This window comes from Prionailurus bengalensis, chromosome A3, assembly GCF_016509475.1.
Source record: "Prionailurus bengalensis isolate Pbe53 chromosome A3, Fcat_Pben_1.1_paternal_pri, whole genome shotgun sequence".
In the NCBI taxonomy this organism is placed as follows: Eukaryota; Metazoa; Chordata; class Mammalia; order Carnivora; family Felidae; genus Prionailurus; species Prionailurus bengalensis.
Window position 1 is genome coordinate 99144378 of NC_057354.1, and position 18609 is coordinate 99162986.

Below are 18609 nucleotides of genomic sequence, written 5' to 3' on the forward strand. Positions count from 1 at the left end.
TATATTTTTGTTGCTTTAGATTAATTTATTTTAATTAAGATTAATAAATTTCAAAGAAAATTTTATATTACCACCACAAATGGAATATCCACATCAATTAATTAATTTCATAGTAATTAAAATCTGAGTACTCCTTAATATCATCATGTGTGCCATCAAGACAATGCTTACCACACTTTAGAAAATACTGCTTTTGACAAATCTGACCTATGTCAGGAATAAATCACAATCTTAACTAACTCATTTGTGTCTCGCTTTAGTGGAGTTATCCAGCTGTCATATTTCAGTATTGTAGAATGTGCCTTTTTTAAATTCAATCCTGGCTTCCTTGATCATGATGAAGAGCTGTCTTCTTTTCCCTTTGTCTATCTGTCTGTCTGTCTCTCTCTCTCTCTCTCTCTCTCTCTCTCATAAGGGCTTTATTGAGGTATTCCCATACCATAAAGTTGACCCATTTAAAGAAAATAATTTAATCATATATGTTGCTTTGCAACCCTCTCAGAAGCTTCCAAGGTATAATCTGGAACTAGTCCCCAAAAACAGAAGGCAGGAAGAAACTAAAGAAAGAGGTAGGCCACTCCCAGATTAATAGGTAGCAGTTGTAATAATCAAAGGGAACCTGCATATGAAACTTGTCTTGGGCTGTTGCAAGACGAATGGATTCCTGCATCAGCCCTCCAAATCTTAAAAGTTTATAAAGAGGCCCTAACGAGGCTCAGTCACATATACCATGTAAGTGTTTCCAACATGACATCACCATCCCAAGGATTTGTCTTTGAAGCAGCGTCTGGGAATGGGAAAAGCAAGCAGAACCCACATTCCAAGGAGAGGGGAGTGGGTAAGGTGCCTCCAAGTGCCCAGGTCTGGCTCATGGGTTAATCAGCAGTCATGTCTTTTTGATGACATTTTCCAACAGTATACTCACATAGTTGTGCAGTCACTACCACAATCAATTTTAGAACACTTTCATCACTGCAAAGGTAAACCACATGTCCTTTATTAGTCACCCTGTTCTCCCACTACCCCCAGCCCCAGGCAACCACTAATCCAATTTCTGACTCTATGGATTTGCCTATTTTAGATATTCCATATAAATGGAATCATGCAATATGTGACCTTTAACATCTGGTTTCTTATACTTAATGTTTTCAGAACTAACCCATGTTGTAGAATATATCACTATTTCATTACTTCTTATTGCTGAATAATATTCCATTGCATGGAAATACCATAATTTGTGTATCCACCCATCAGTTGGTGGACGTTTGGGTTGTTTTCACTTTTTGTCTATTGTGAATGGTGTCAGCATTTATGTACAAATTTTTTTTGATAGATCCATTATTTAATTGGGTTCTTTTTAAGAAATTTAGAACACCAATTTGTGAAGGTAAACGCCATTCATGAGAGCAGACATAGAGCAGAGGTAGCCCTGAAGCTGAGGAACAGCTTTGATTTTGGGCAGAATTTGCGAGTCCACAGCTTTCTGATCAACCTTGCGCTGCTCTGTAATCTCGTATTTCTCTTTCTCCATGCTGAAGATCTCACCTTCCTGGTGTCTGGGTTTATGCAGCTGCTTCTTCTTAAAGTAAGCATCAGTGAGGTGTTTGGGGATTTTCACACTGCTGATATCAATTTTGGTGGAGGTGATGACAAATTTCTGGTGTGTTCTACGCAGAGGAACTCGAGTAAGGGACAGAGGTCCAGTCACAAGTAGCAAGCCACTGCTCAGTTGCTTCAGGAAAACCACCCTCTTGCCTCTGTGGCGCTCAGTGAGGATGACCAAAACGGTCCAGCAGTGATGCTAGCTCGCAGTTTCCTCACAGGCTGACTGAAAGGTTTTTTGCCATGGCTCAACAGCTTCTATGGCACATCTTCAGTAGAATAATACCTAGGCATTTTGTGAAATTTAACCACTCAGGTACCACCATTCTTGTCACCACCAACTGGTTTTGTGACAGTAGCAAGAACTTTCTCCTTCTTTTTCTTTTCAATCCTGGATTTAGCTGTTGAATACTTCCTCTTTTACGTAGCCTTTCTCCAGTACATAGCTGATCAGGAATATCTGCCAATTCCTCTGACTAGGACAGGGTTTTGGCTGCAGTGGGGCTTCCCCCACTTATTTGATGTTTTAGCTTTAAGGTTACCCTTCTTAACCTTGCCACCAGCATCAGCCTTCTTGGCTTCAGGTTTCTTCTTAGTATCTGGCTTCTCAGCTTTTTCGCCTTCCATCTTGCAAGATGGGAAAGCTATGTACAAGTTTTCATGTGGATGTTTGTTTTGTTTTGTTTTGTTCTGTTCTGTTGTTTGCCTTATATGCCTAGGAATGGAATTGCTGAGATGATAAAGGGTCTTAGCAGTGTTTGGGGTTATGGTTTAAATTAACTCTTTGACCTGAATTAAATCACTCAAACATAATGATATCCTTCCTTAATTCACTCATTGTAAAACTAGACAAACAAATGCTGCCGTATTTACCAGAGGGGTCTCCCAAGACAGAAATGATAAGTGGACAGAAACTGAAGAATCTGGATTCTGCCACCGACTAGCTAAATGTCCATGAGCAAATCACTTTACCTACTACCCTCCATTGTCCTTATTTGGAAAATGAAGAAATTAGACTTGCTTTTGTCTGACATTCTTACTCACTTTAATACTCTAATTTTATTAATATATGTGAAAGCATTTTGACAAGTTAAGGGCAGATACACACACACACACACACACACACACACACACACACACACATATCTATCACATACCTCCTTGCTGAGAAACCATGTCCCATGGTGAAATAACATCAGCACTCAATCTTAGGAAAAGGATGCCCAAATTGGGCCATTTCCTCAAAAGTAAGACATATTCTCATGCAATTCTCAGGTGCTTATGTCCCCTCTCAAAGAATGAGAACATATATTTCTTTTTCTTTACATAATTCTATTTTCTTAAGCAAAGAAAATACTATAAGGGGAACCCAGGTGTTCTCCCTATGCAATATATTTTCAGCACATCCCTGGTAACCATAAATTGCTTTGGAAAGGAACACTGAATTATGTCCTCTCAGGTAGCTGGAGTCACAGTGAAGTTATTCCACAGAGAATTGTGTTGGAAGCTTGGGAAAAATGAGCACATAAAGTTTAAAAAGTTACAAATAACTCTGAGATAAGAAAAAAGGATATACTTTTAGCAAAACATATCCAGATGATTGGGTTTGGGAATCTTCAGGTGGTGTAGTTTCTTATATATTCCCAGTTCACACAGGAAATACACTAAGATACATATTTATCTATATATCTCTCTATATATTCATGTAGCTCTACTCCTCAATTTAAAACAACAATTTATTATTGTTTCTCATGGTTCTGTGTGTTGACTGGACTCAGTTGGGTGGTCCCCACTGGTGTCTTCCATGAGGAGATACCTGGGGTTGGAGTCATCAGAATGTCAGACATCCAAGATGGCTTGAGAACTGGCCACCTTGTCTCTCCTTTAATACTTTAATTCAGGATACTTTATTTCAGATTCATTTGGCATTTATAAACTTATAATTTTTTGTATGTCAATACTTTTACATGATTGATCTTCAGGACAGGCCTGTTAAATGGATTAAGGATGAGGAAACAGAGATTCAAATATGATAATGTGCCCCAAAAACCATGGCTATGAGTATTAAAAAAAAAAATCCCAGGAAGTGTCCTATTCCTCATCTACTGTTCTTTTCATTACAACATATTACTTCTTAAATTCTTGGGGACTATGGTCCATTACTGAAAACTTTGATAAAAATGCTTTCCCTTTTTGTACCAGAACTTGCTTCCCAATAATGTGAAACAACTGACCTTTATACAGCTCTTTATGATCTAGATTAAAATTAGATTAAATCTGTCTTCTACTTGAGAGTTCAAATACTTGAAAACTCAGTTACCTTCTAAGATACCATCTTTTCCCGTTCTCAATCATCTGCATGTTTTTTTTCCTCTCAATGGCCTTATAAATATTAGTCAATGTTTTTAAAGTATTTATTTTGTCCTGAAATCAAACATTAGGTTTTTCTATCAAAGGTATAGTATTATTATGTTACAGCAACAAATGTGTTGGTTCCCCATGCCCCAGTACCTCCCTTCAAGGTGCTAATGGGGGCCAGATATAACCCTGCATGCATAGATAATTTTTTCTTTGGTACCACAGAGAAGAATCCTGAAATTATGAATCTGGAAGCTCCTATAGGAACTATCACTAAGCTACCACTCTCCCTCCAGAAAGACTGAGATAAATCTTTGCTCCCTACTGTTTTACAATCTTTTTAATTATAAACAGATGGCCTCAGGGATTTTATCCCCTTTTAAAATATAAAAACAATACTCCTGGAGATAAATCTCTATCTATGGAAATCTCTATTCAATCACTCTGTAACATCCAATGTTTGTTCTTTTATTTAGTGTTCTTTACTTAGAAGGCCATAATTATGTAAAAATATTTTCTTTAAGTTCCATTATTAGTGTGTCAAGAATTCAATCTTCAGTACACTGATCATTTCATACTACAAAATCTGCCTACTGTTTTTCCTATGCCAGATACTACATAGATGCTAATGAATTTTCAGTCTGTCCTTCAGCACAAAAGTATCCCTTTAGCTTCAGCTTTTCAATCTAAATTTGCAGTTGACATCTCCATGAAGATGTCTTTTGGGCACCTGAAACCCAATATGCTCTATAATAAACCATCTACCTTCCCTTCCTAAACCACTCATCCTCAACTTTAGATACTTATATATTGGAAATACAGAGTCAAGGAAGTAAAGAGACTGATAATCACCTTTGTCTTCTCCAATTTATGGGTATGTCCTTATTTTTAACAAACGTCTACTGAATACCTACCGTGTGCAAGGCACTAAGAATCTAGCAGTAAACAAAGCAATCAAATTCCCTGCTTACAGGGAGCTTATATTCAAGTAGAGAGAGACAATAGGCAGAGAAACAAGTGATAAACTAGTATTACAGGTGGAAATAAGTGCTTTGAAGAAAAGTAAGGTGATCCAAGTATTTCTATTAACTACATCACCAGAAAGGGTTGTATTGGAAAACATCATCTTTGACTTCTAACACAGGCTTTGATGCCTGAAACTGAACAGCTGACTTGTACAGGAAAAAGACCATTTCAACCTAACAGCATTCCTTAAAAATATGGTTCTTGCGCCAAATGTAAACAAGACCAAAATGCCTATGTTTTGAGGCAGCCAGAGATTGACACTGCCCTCTTCCATCCCCTTCTACTGTACATCTCAAGAGGAGGGTGGTCCCCTGCATGCTTGAGTGTCAAGGTGACATAGGAAGCTGAAGACACAGGGAAAGACAGTGAAAACAGGGCAGTTTGGGACTTACAGTTTTTCATTCAGTTCCTTTGGAGAAATAAGAATTACCACCTGCCTCATAACGTGCAGAAAGAAATCCACCACGTGCATGTCAGAGAAGCTCTCTCCTCATTTAAGCTAGATTTGACCACAGGTTTCCACTACATAAGAATTTGGCTGGGGCTATGCATAGTGTGACCCCTTTCCATGCCCACTCATCCTAATATGTAACAGAGAACTTATGGAACTCTCTGAGAATCAAGTGAAAACCATGAAAACAGTGAGATAGATAATAAACATGATAGAGAGACAAAGGAGAGAGATTAAGCCTATGGATGACTGGCAGTACTAGAGGGAAATCTGAGTAAATGGGACAGAAGCAATAATCCGTGGTAAAATGGAAACAGAAATTCTAGAAATGAAGAATGAGCTAAAACCACATTCAGTATCAGGTAAAATTCATGAAAGACACCAACATCGAAATTTAGTCTTAAAATAGTTAGATTTCAAGCATGAAGAAAAAAGTGAACATATTTAGCTCCTTACACGCATAAACCCTGAATATTAAAATTCTTCACCTGCGTTTTGATCCTAAGTATGTGCTGTTCATGTACAGCCCCAGGAAGACCATTTCATCTTGAAGTGATCCAGGCAGGGGTATATATGCAGGATATTTAGAAATGGGAAAGCAGGAGACAGTTGACACAATGTATTAATACAGCATAAGAGGTACATTTAAGGGAGAAATTTCCTCCAGAGGAACATGGCATGAACCAAAGGTGGAAGGCTGAGAATCCTCAGTAATGGGTCTCTCCCCCCACCTCTTTTCCACACAACCAACAATCTCTCTGAAATAGAAAGAAAAGGGAAAACAAGATGGCTGGAGAAATAAAGGAGTGTATTAAGAAAATATTTGTAAAAAAACAAAGTGCAATTTTACCAGGAAAATGTAGAGCTTTTTTCTAAGTTTCTCTTCCTTTGTTGTTGACAGTTCTTTAGAAATTATAGAACTGCCACTCTTTTCCATTTCTCTACCATTGCTTTTCACAAACTAAATTCTAAACAGATCCCTCTAGATGATATGGCAGAAATGGATATTATCTGTAATACTACTTCTAGAATAGTGAAATGTAATAATGATCACAATTAAGTCTTACCAAGATTTGGAAAGAGAATTAGTGTCTCACGTGGACAACAGTCTCACACTTTGTCATATTTCCTCAGCAAAAATAACCTTTTTGTCCATGTACTTGCTTTTGTAGCCTTTTTCAAATCCTTCATGCTTGGATCTATTTTATGGATTGATATTTTTTTTTTGTCCTAGAATATGAACATCAATAGTTTCTGACATCTCCCTTAAAATACTGTTGCATCTTAGAGTCTAATCTCCTTTGCTGCCTCCTGAATTTGATTCTGCCCTGTGAGAACTGCACATGAGATAAGGGGAAGCTTTGGTCGAAAGTTCTCTCCATCTGTAGCCCAAATATGTAATTTCCATAAACAGTATCAGTCTATGCACTTAATTGACATTAAGCAGAAGGAAAATTAACTTCTTAATTTAAAAAAAAATTAGGACTGTTGAAATATGTGGTCAAGACCTGAACTTTCTTATAAAACTTATTCTTTTCTTCAAGAGCAATGTACCATGAGCTTTCTGCAACTGAGCCGTCTGGGCTAGGGAAATTGGTAGAAGAGAATTTTTCCAGAGATGTACTCACCCATATGAAGTTGTGTCTTAGCTGCAATGCAAGGAGAGAACAGCATGCAGACATAGCATTGCAAAAGCAGTTTCTTTCAGAGAGATCAAAATGTTTCTGAGAAACTACTATAACTTCCCAAGAATACAATTGCTTAGTCCTCAATGCAGAAGAACACACATACACAAAGCACAGAATAGAGGAAATGGGGGAATGTTAAGTAAGGATTAACATGTTAAGTAAGGATTAACAGGAAAGGCAGAGTTTCCAGAACAAAATCATAAGGAATATTTCCCCTTCCATTTTCTACTAGATCTGATTTCTCAAAGATTTCAGATGCGTCCTCTCATTTGGAGAATTCGACTTTCTTATTTAGAATCAGTTTTATTATAGTGAACTTGTTAGAAGTCTGGAGTCAACAATCTGTGGTGTTTATCCACACTGTAGACGAAGTGGGAAACCTGTGCCTCCACCCCCTAACCCCCTCCCAAACACAATAATGAGATGCCCCAGCCCTCTCTTTGCTCAGGTAGAGTCAGAAGAGACCAGTGGGGAGACAAGACTTTCATAGTCACCGACAGTAATGAGACTACCACCAGTGCACTGTTGATAAAACCACACAGGGTGTTGGAACTCTCAGCCTGCCAACCAGTAATAAGACTCATGTGTCAACAAAGACTAAGGAACCTAGGTTTCTATAGCCACCTGATAATAATGAGGCAACACCCTTCCTTCTACTGAAATGGTGTCATAGATCTTCAGCTAAAAAGGTTTAAAAAGATCTAAAGTTGTAACACAAAAAGTTACAGGTTTAGGAATAAAAAGTTTCATCATACTGAGAACCAGGAGGATTTCCAAAAAAATGAAGAGACAATAGGTGCCAATATCAAGATGGCAGGGTTGTTAGGATTATAAGTGTGCTCACCACCAGGTAGCATGTTATAATGTAAGAAGTCTCAGACATACACATTTATAAACACTGTTGTGGGAGGTCATTAAGAGCACAGACCACCAGCTGACCCATGAGTGGGCCCAGGCAATCAGAGGCTCCTCACTCCCTCCCCTGTCCTTGGAAAGTACATTCTGCTTGGTTTCTCACTCTCAGAAGCTACCCCAAGGACACAGCCTTGAGATGGTGATGTGGTATTAAGACCGTCTGGGGGTGACTAGACACAATGTAGGCCTCTATATAAAGCTTTAAGATTTGGCCTGTGAGTGCACAGATCTACTTGTCTTGGGGCTAAAACAAGTCTCATAGTTCCCTTGATTTTTAAACCTGCCACCTACCAATCTGGAGCAGGCTGCCTCTTTCTTTGTCTCTCCCTGCCTTCTGCATAGAAGAGCCAGTTTCAGATTATATCCAGCAAACTGCCAGGTGGTTTCCAAACCAAGAAACACATACAAACAAGCAAGTACAAAAGGAATCATATGACATCCTCATTCCCTGTTCTTGTAGACAATGCCAGGCACCTTGCATAAAAGTTTCATTCCAAGGTAAATGTGACAATACTTTGACAGTAGGGCCAGCTAACCTTGCAGTCAGAGCAGATGCAAGAATCTAATGTTAAGTCGGGGGCACAAGACCCAGTGAGTCCTAGATTCATCTCGGAGTGCCACCCAGAAAGCTACCGGGCTCCCCAAATTCCATCAAGAGCAGAGGTACCCATACAATATTTCTAACAAACCACATGTTTGATAATTACTCATTTCACCAATGCAAAAATTATTTCTAACATCTCATATGCTAATTAACAAATTGCCTAGTGCAGTGATACTCAAATTAAATGCTTACAGAATCCACTGGGAGTTGTGTTAAAATGCAGACTGATCCATTATATCTGGGTTGAGGGCCTGAGATTCTACATTCTAACAAGTGTATAGGTAATGCCTGTTACTGTTCTCTGAACTACACTGATTAGGAAGAGGCTAGTGCAGATTTGGATAGTGATACTGAAGTGCCAGTTTGAGCCTCCTTTAAAATGTAGACTCCTGATTAGGATCTTTAAAATGGTCACGAACCACCATTAGAATGTGGATTTGAATAAGATATATCAAGTGTTAAACAATTACTTTGGTGCCAAGTTGATTCTCTCACCCAAGTATGTATTACACAACTTATACTGATGTATTTTAAAGTACAGACAATCTAATAGCCCATTCAAACACAATGGGCACAAACAAAATGCCTATTTGAGAGAGAGACAGAGAGAAAGACAGAGACAGAATAGAGTAATGCCACTACTCAGTATAAAATTTTGTGTAAGCAGTGTCCTTCTGGCTCCACTTTCTCATGGCAACCTGAGAATTTCTAATACAGAGCACAGTAATTATTCATGTGTCTCCTAGCTCAGTTCCCTCAAACATGTCACATATAAGCATTAGCTGTATTTTTCCCCAATGGGGAAAGATAGGCCCACTGGATGACATTTTATAATGAGTTTTATTTATTAATAGGTTTGCACCTAAAAGCAATGTTCCTACTCACTACAATTGGAACCATGTATGAATTGATGTTGTTAGCATCCATCAACATTAAATACAATAGGCTCCCTTGATATCATTATGTATTGTTTATACCACTGCCATCTAATCAAATTAGATGAGTTCTTATCCCAGCCAACTGAAAATTAATATGTACCCTTGTACAGTATAATCTCATAAAATATTATTGCTTTGGTTAGTAACAAAACATATTAAGATATATTTTATGCCATTAGGTGTATAAAGATATATCCACACGTATTGGTTGATAGTTATGTTGTGCACTGATATTATCCTGAATCCAGCTCAAAGTCTCTATTGTACTAATGGCCTCATTAGTAATTTCCAATATAATTCAAGGCTTTGGCTCTGATTCCAAATAATTAGAAGTTTGCATTTGGAATTTTTGGTTACTTCATTCTGGTCTCTGCTTTAACCAGGTCACTTATGATTGAGACAAGTACTTAGATTAAATTCTAAATTAAAGAAAAAATTAAACTCATGTTAGGAAAACTCATATTTGCCAAGCACTTATACTAAAAACTGTGATATAAAGATTAATAAGACAAGGACATAAACCCTTAAGAATACATAATATAGAAAGAGAGATATAAACAAATAATAGTTGATCATTGTACGGGGATGAAATATGTGTTGTTATGAAGTAGTACCAAGTGATGTGTAAAGAATAATGAAGGGTAAGGTATAAACAACTGTCTGCATAAATCAGGAAAAACTTCAGAGATAGTTCTATTTGCTGAGCTTTGACAGAAGAGCAAGGGGAACATAGAAAGTTGAGGGGAAGAGAAACATTCTTACAGAAGGAAAACCCATAAAGAAAGGTCCAAATTACAAATGGCACTGTGTATTCAGAAATTGTCAAGATTTGTTGAGTGACAGGAACTGAAGCTGGAAAGTCAAACGCTGCCATAACAAAAGGAGCCTAGTGCTCCATGTTAAGGCATCTGGACTTCATTCAGAAGGCAGCATTTATCCAAAGAAAGTTTTCAAGAAAGAAGGTGATAGGAAATGTGATTTTCTTTGAGGAAGGGAAGTCTGTGGTAATATGGAGACTTACTTAGAGGGAAGAATAGATGAAGATAAGGAGATCAAGGGCAAAGCAAATGCAATGGCTTGAGCAAGACATATGAGGCCAAATCTGTTCAGAGACAATGGGCACAGATTCTAGATTCCAGACAATAGTCTTGACAGGTGTGTGAGCTCTTAGATATGGGGCTGAGGGGCAGCCACCCTTGAACCTGTTTAAGATACCACCCCTTGAATTTATACAATATAAGACAGAATTCTGAATGTGCCCTAATGTTTGACTTAAAGTCTAATATTTCAACCTCATCCTTTCTTTAATTCTCCTCTCTGAATAAATTGGGTTCCTAGAAGATATTGGGTTGGCAAGAAAATTAACTTGACAGATGAATCATACTAAAAGAGTGACTATTACAGTTCACTTTGTGTAACTGTCATATAAGATACTTGAATTGTCCTGAGACTCAATTTGAGCTTGTGCCTCTGTATCCTGAAAGAAAAGTTCAGAAGAAGAAATGCAGCTATTGTTAACCCTAAAGTTGTGTTTGGCTGCATGTACTAATACAACTGTGAATAAACCAAAGGATTATTTAAGACACACCCATACACATACACACACAAAACAGTGCTGCAGTGTTACACAATTCCAGAGAATCTCATATATATTGCAGCCTTTAGAATTGTGGTGCATTGTGCCCCACATGCAGAGGCTACACTGTAGGTAGAGTCCCCCAGGGAGGTCATGCATTGTATTGGTGCTGAGAAAACCTGGTAGTCAGGGCTGATGGGTTGTCAGGGCTGATACCGCTGCTTGAGTTCCATTTTCCTGCTCTGCCATCTCTGGCATGACCTTGCCTCATGATTGCAAGGTGACTGCTGCAACTCCAGAGATTGTGTCCATATTCTGGGCAAAAGGGAAATAGAGAGTCTTCTCTAAAGTCTCTGAGACAACCAGCTCAGGAACATTTGCTTGTATCTCGTGACTAGAACTGAGTCGTATTGCATTGTTAGTAAAGAACAAGGGAGTAAGGATATTAGATAGACGGCAGAAGACAGTGTCCGTTATACCCAGTAATCTGAGTTCAAACACTATCTGAAGAGACTGAGGATGAGGAGGGGCTAAAGAACATAGTCCCCCACTCACAATTTCCCTGATTTATCATTTATTATTGTACATATTTTACATATTTATTTTATTGTCTCTCTTTCCTACTTGAAAATAAGTTTGATGTAGGCAGGAATTTTTCTCTTTGGTTATATCCTGCATTTCCCAATGCTTGGAAACTGTGAGTAAATGAATATTCATTCCATTCAAGGAATCAATGGAGCTGAGCCCTCCCTTACAACATGGTGGAAAGGGCACAAGGGAAGAACTTAATATGTGCTACTGAGATATCCCTGCTTACTTTCTTGTGAAACTCTTTGCAACTTTAAAAAGAAACTTTCAAAAACCTGACCAATAAATTAGTTGCATGGTCTCACAGTTATCATTAAAGAGCTCTATAGTTTAAAAAAAATCAGAAGGTAGAACTAAAAATAATATAACTTTTCCTATGACCAAGGGAGCTTGGATCAATTCCTTAAGGCAGAAGGGCTCCAGCAAAAGCTGCAGGGCTAGAAATTGCCACTAGGCAGAGCAGCTGAGAGATCCTACTTTTCCAAAGATGCCATTAGAAAAAACAGATGCCCTCCAGCAAGAAAGACATCTTAATTTGGAGATTTCTGGGGTTCTCTGCCATCCCAAGTGATTACTTTCACAGGAGGAGAACTTTGGCTCTGATTCTCTACTTGCATGAATGAGGAGACTCTAGGAATTGATATCCATTATGTACTTTACTGAAAAGAGACAATGTCACTTTTCCCCTGGCAAAAGTAGTCTGTGGGTCAGTGAGGCCAGGGAGGGGAGCCCTCAGGGTAGGAAAAAGTTAGAAATACAGGATGAGACTTCCTTGAATAGAAAGATGCAAAATAGAAACTTGACAGTCTCATAGCACAGAAAGTCCAGACTAGGAATTGTAGGAAAAGTAAACAACCAGTGTGTTAAAGTGTTTACATACAGAGTCTGAGATCTGGCATCCTAAAGCCCCACAGGTGAGAATGTTGGAAATCAAAATCTTCAGTAATTTGAAGGAATGATCTATTAATTACGTCTCATAATGAGATAGTAAGTGCCTTGATTTTGGTCTGAGACTTGCCTTGAATTAAACTAACCAACTGCAGAGACATGGGTTACAAGGGTAAAACAATAAAAATCAAAATACTTACCTTCTGGGGCGCCAGGGTGGCTCATTGGGTTAAGCCTCTGTCTTAAGCTCAGGTCATAATCTCGCGGTTCATGAGTTTGAGACCCGCATTGGGCTCTGTGCTGACAGTTCAGAGCCTGTGCTGACAGTTCAGAGCCTGGAGCCTGCCTCAGATTCTGTGTCTCCCTCTCTCTCTGCGCCTTCCCTGCTTGCTCTCTCTCTTTCTCAGTCTTGAAAATAAATAAACATTAAAAAAAATTTTTTAATGCCTACGTGCTTATCATAGATGACTCAACTGAAAATGTTATACAGTTACTCTGGGATTTCACCCCATGTTGATATTTTAGGAATTAAGAAGAATGTAGGGGCCCCCAGGTGGTTCAGTTGGTTTCAGCTCAGGTCAAGATCTCACAGTTCCCGAGTTCGAGCTCCACATCAGGCTTGCTGCTGTCAGTGCAGAGCCTGCTTTGGATCCTCTGTCCTCCTCTCTCTGCCCATGCCCAGCTTGCACTCTCTCTCTCTAAAAAAATAAATAAACATTAAAAGAAAGAGAATGTATGGGAATAAACTCTATGCTTGTTAATTCCACTTAAAATGTGTAATTTTGTTGATCTAATATTTATCAGATAATATTTTATCAAATCAGGATCTGCCCCTAAAATGCACTTAACTTTTTTTTTTCAATAAGATGCATGTTTTCTGCTTCTAGGTTCTCAAAAGTTGAAAATGAAAAGTAAAATTTTGTATATACAAAAATAAAGACATCAACATTGTAGATATAAAAATGTGTTTATAATGTAGCTATAAAATTAAAGAGATGGCATTTTGCCATCTGAAGAATCCTAGGCTCAGAGAAAACCACATTCAAATCCCTGAGATACCATTTCCTCACTGTGTGACCTTGTGATGCGCTATGTATTCCTGAAATCCAGTTTCCCAATATTTGAAATGAAGGTCTGAGTATCTTTTTCCAAGTATTAAGTGATTTAGTGGGAACACGAGGCAAATATGCTTAGCACAGTGCCAGGCAAACAGCCGTTTCTTGATAATTGTTTGTCAAATATGAAACCAAGTAAGTATAAAAAAAAGTTGAGGCAAGAGAGTAAAACACAGCCTTCCTGACCAGCTTTTTCTAGTTTAGAATAAGAAACCTATGTAGGAGATTTGATGGGCTATGAAAAGCCTCCCACCTGGAATTATTTCCCCTCCTGGTTTCCAAGTAGAAGCTAAGAAGTCTCTCCGGGGTGCAATTACTGGTGAATAAGCCTCAATCCCAATATAGCAAAAGTACAGAATGACCTCTTTCTAGGGATTCATTTTAAAAAAAGAGATTTGGTGGTAGATAAGGGGTTTGCTTTTTGATATTTGACCTCTCCTATTATCCTCAGCTCAATTTATTATGCAGCCATCATAGGCCCCACGATGCTTATCTTTGGGACCTGGGACAGCCTTGGATAAATTCCAGTATAAATCATGCAAAATGGCTTCTCTGAGTTGCTGTGGATTTAGACCCCCTAAAGAGTTACATGTCCATCTTATCGATCCATGTGAAAATATTTTAAACAATCACACATGAAAATAATTCTTCCAAATTCCTCACTGGCTAAGTTGAATATTCCCACAGTGAGTGCAAAGAGCAAAAGGTAAGCCTCATACTTTTTGGGAACAAGTTTTTTTCCAGTAAGCTCAGTCAAGGAGGAAACATTTCTGGGTTCACTGAGGAGTGGCCCACTACTAACCAGGTCTAGCACTCTAGATATGACAACCTTGCTTCATTGGCCTCTACTACCGTCTCTTACCCATGCCACATCCTGATGAATTCAACCCAGAGTATCTTGATTCCAGCCCTTGAGCGAAAGATTCTGCCATGTCACTGCCAAGTTTTGCTTATGCCCCTACCTCTAAAGTGATTGACATCTGCTCATAAGATAAGGCATCAGTTGTGAAAATCAGGATAAACACAATGCTGGCCATTACCTGATTCATACTAGACAAATGTAGAGATAAAACTTAATACAGCCACACTTCAGCAACCCCTGAAGAAGAAAAAGGAGATCTATTAGGATTGGTGAAGGTAAATTAAATAACACTTTGAGTTTTAGGTAGGCACATCAGCCTCTTTTATGAAGTTTCATTGGTAGGAACCAATGGAGGCTGTACGTTGTATATTATTTAACACTTTGACTTTCATCTGAATAAAAGGAGTGATAGTTGGGCAAGCAGCAGACTCCAAGAATATCGATTGACGTGTGACAAAATGACATGAAAGAAGCAGCATTTGGTATTCCAATTTGCAGTCATGAATAGGGCAGTGGATTGGATGACTAGGCCATTCAACCTCAGACTGAATCCAGGCATGCTTTGGGAACAACTCTATGACTTTGGAACTGCCACCCATTATCACATGGCTATGCCAGAAGGACACATGTTCTGAAATTGTGGTCAAGGAAGGAAAGATAGGTTTAAGTCATCCAGTTCTGTCTCATTCTCTCACTCTCCTGGGACCAAGGGAAGGGAAATACTAGAAAGAAGAACTTTAAGGGAGGTGGCAGTCCCCATGTATCCATCACATCAGGTCCTACTCTTCTCTTTGAAGGGAGGAGGTAAAATAATTTGCCCAAACGAGGTCCAACCTATCTGCTAGTCTCCTAAGACCACTAATTAAACAAAATAATCTCCATACTTTTTTTTAATTTAAGTTTGTTTATTTTGACAGAGAAAGAGAGAGTGTGGATGGGGCAGAGAGAGGGAGAGAGAGAGAATCCCAGGCAGGCTCCACACTGTCAGTGCAGAGCCCGGTGCAGGGCTCAAACTCAAAAACCACGAGATCATGACCTGAGCCAAAGTCAGATGCTTAACTGACTGAGCCATCCACATGCCCCTCTCCATACCTTTTTTAAGGTTATTGACATTTCCTTTAAAAGGTTCTCACAGAAAAAAGCTAGATTCCCAAAGTCCCCCAGAAATATTCAAGGGATGTTGTCCCTACAGATGTTGACCGAATTCAACACCAAGGATCCTACAAAAACTGGACCTGGGTTGGGATGACTTACATGTGGTGCATTTCCATGATTCCCCCTCCTGTACCCACAACCAGCATTGCTACTCAGTATGTCATACCTGCTCTCCAAGCCCTTCTCAAAAGAGTACTTCATTTTCTCCCTTTCCTCCGATCCCAGAATAAAATAAAGATCTAAGTGAGCAATTAACTCAGCATATCATTGTCTGAGCTGTGGCTCTCCAGGCTACTTTGGGAGTTCCCCTGACTCTTTTAAAAAACTGTGGCGATAAGGGGCGCCTGGGTGGCTCAGTCGGCTCAGCATCTGACTCTTGATTTCGGCCCAGGTCATGATCTCACGGTGCCTGAGTTCCAGCCCTGATAGTTCCTGAGATCTGCACTGACAGCAGGGAGCCTGCTTGGGATTCTCTCTCTACCCCTGCCCTGCTTGTGCACCCTTGCTCTCTCTCTTGCTCTCTTTATTTCTCTCTCAAAAATAAATAAATAAATGAACATGTTTTTTAAAGTCAAACTTACTTTAAAAAAAAAAAGAAAGAAAACTGTGGCAATAAGAATTAATGTAATTTCTAAATGTAGCCTCACAAATTTTCCAAAAGTGTTCTACATACTAATCAGTATCAATTTCATATGTACCAAGCAGAGTTTGATCACAGTGGATCACAGAGCCATCTCAGTCAGGCTATCCCTTCTGTTGAGGGTCACAGAAGAGGGAGTAGTGGAGGTGGAGGTCTTGCACTTCATGTTTGTTGGGTAAGATGTGCTGAGAAACCAGGTGGAGTGAAAAGATACTTACCAACGGGGAAGGGCCAGGACACTCTCTCTCACGAGCTCCGACAACTCACTCTTCCTCACTTCTCATATCCAACTCAGTAGGACTTTTGTCCCTGTTTCTCAGATGGTTCTCAAGCTTACCTCCCCCATCTTGCCCATAGCCTAATGACCCTCTAAGAGGCTGTTTTAACTCTTGTTCAGTTGCTCCTAGCTGCAATTGATATCAGAGTCTACTGCTCAGTCAATCCTCCTGAAGCTTGCTCAAGACCTCTAACGTATACCACCTTTCAATCTTTACACAAACTCTTTAAACAGGCATATGAGATCTTCTAAATTCTGGGCTTACCCTCTCAGCTCTATGTTCTGCTCCTGTTCTAGTTCTTGCACAGAGTTATGTGCTACTGCCCTTGTACACACTGTGCCCTTGAGATTCTCCCTCTGTTAGTCCCTTTCCTGGAACTGCTGCCTTCTTTCTTCCCTTCTAATGCCCAAGTAGAATGCTTGGATCCAGAGCAAATTCTGCCTCAACAGTAAACCATTCCCTTATCCTGTGTCCTGGGACCTGCTCACTCTCCCGCTGTGCTCTCTTAGTACATAGACTGCATTTCCATCTAGTTGCAATCACAGTGTCCTTTATTTTATTGTTCACTAGATTGGAAGCTCAGAGAATGTAAAATTGTTATCTGGTATAACTTAGGGTCTGTCATTGCAGGCATAAGAGCCTGGCACAGATTACAAATACAATAAATATTGAATGATTCCACCTGCTGCTCTGGCTTTCACATTTTACTACCTGGGTGTTTATTTACAGAGGCCTTATGTTGTGATGGTTAAGAGTTCAGCCTTTGGGAGCCAAACTATCTGGATTTGAATCTTGGCTCTGACCCCTAATATCCATATTATCTTGGGCAGATTACTGCATGGGGATAATAATATGGACCTCACATGGTCAACACAAGAATCAAATGAGTTGATATGAGTAAAGCATTTAGAACAGTGCCTGGTATACAGAAAACATCCAATAAAGGTTAGCGAGTTCATTTAGCTAAACCCTCCCTCATGCCTGTGATCACTGAAGAAAAAGAACAGGGTGGTAAGTAGCACTGAGCTTTTGTTCAGAATGAGCCAGGGAGAGAAAGGGTCTGGAGCAGAAAAAGCCTGGCAGATTCTGCAGTCCAGGAAGAGAGTGGGTCCAGGATGAGGGAGTTCACTGAGACAGGAGCAGGCAGGTCCAGAGTCCCAGATGGGCAGAAAGGTCAGAGTCTGTGACAGCAGTACCGTGAACAGCATACAAAATGCCTGGTCCCAGGGCAGATGTGGCTTGCTGTCTGCTCCACTGCTTTCCCTTTCAGGAATAGGCAGTCCCGGATACCCAAGCAATAACAGAAGAAACCAAAGGCCTCGTGTGGGCCCAGCACCGTGGAGGGAAAAACAGATCTATCTCATCTCATGCTGACATAACCAGAGTATATGTAGCTGACACATCCCCTGGGCTAATACCCTTTATATCTCAATTTTCTACATCATGCCATGCCTTTTTTTTTGCAACCTTCACAGTTATAGGTCACCAGTCTAGGCAACGTAGGAGCTGTGAGGAATGCAGTGCAAAGTGGCAACTCTTGAACTCTTCCTTCAGTACCTAACCCATTTCCTCCTCATAAAACATTCAAAGCATTTAAAATTATTACTTTATTCCTGAGTCATAATGTTGTTGAAGCTTATAAAAATCATTTCAGTGTTAATTCCCCTGGCTCAACTCTCTCAAATTCTGCCTTAGAAGTTGTATATAATTTAACCAGAAAAAAAGCTTTTTTTTTTTTTTTATGCTCAAAACCAACTGGAGTAATCAGAAAATAGATGAAGAGGGGAAAATAACTGCTAAATGAATACAGAGTTTCAGTTGGAGTTGGGAGTTAGAAATTAGGTCACTCAACTAGTCAGCCTGGTTTACTGACTTCTTTGCTATAAAATGACCTTGCTCTTTGACCTTGCTCTTTGCCCCCACCC

At 39.4% G+C, this 18609-nt stretch overlaps 1 pseudogene; it reads right to left on the reverse strand.

The window, feature by feature from the left end:
• Positions 1-1366: 1366 nt before the first annotated feature.
• Positions 1367-2229, reverse strand: LOC122467006 (annotated as a pseudogene).
• Positions 2230-18609: the final 16380 nt, after the last annotated feature.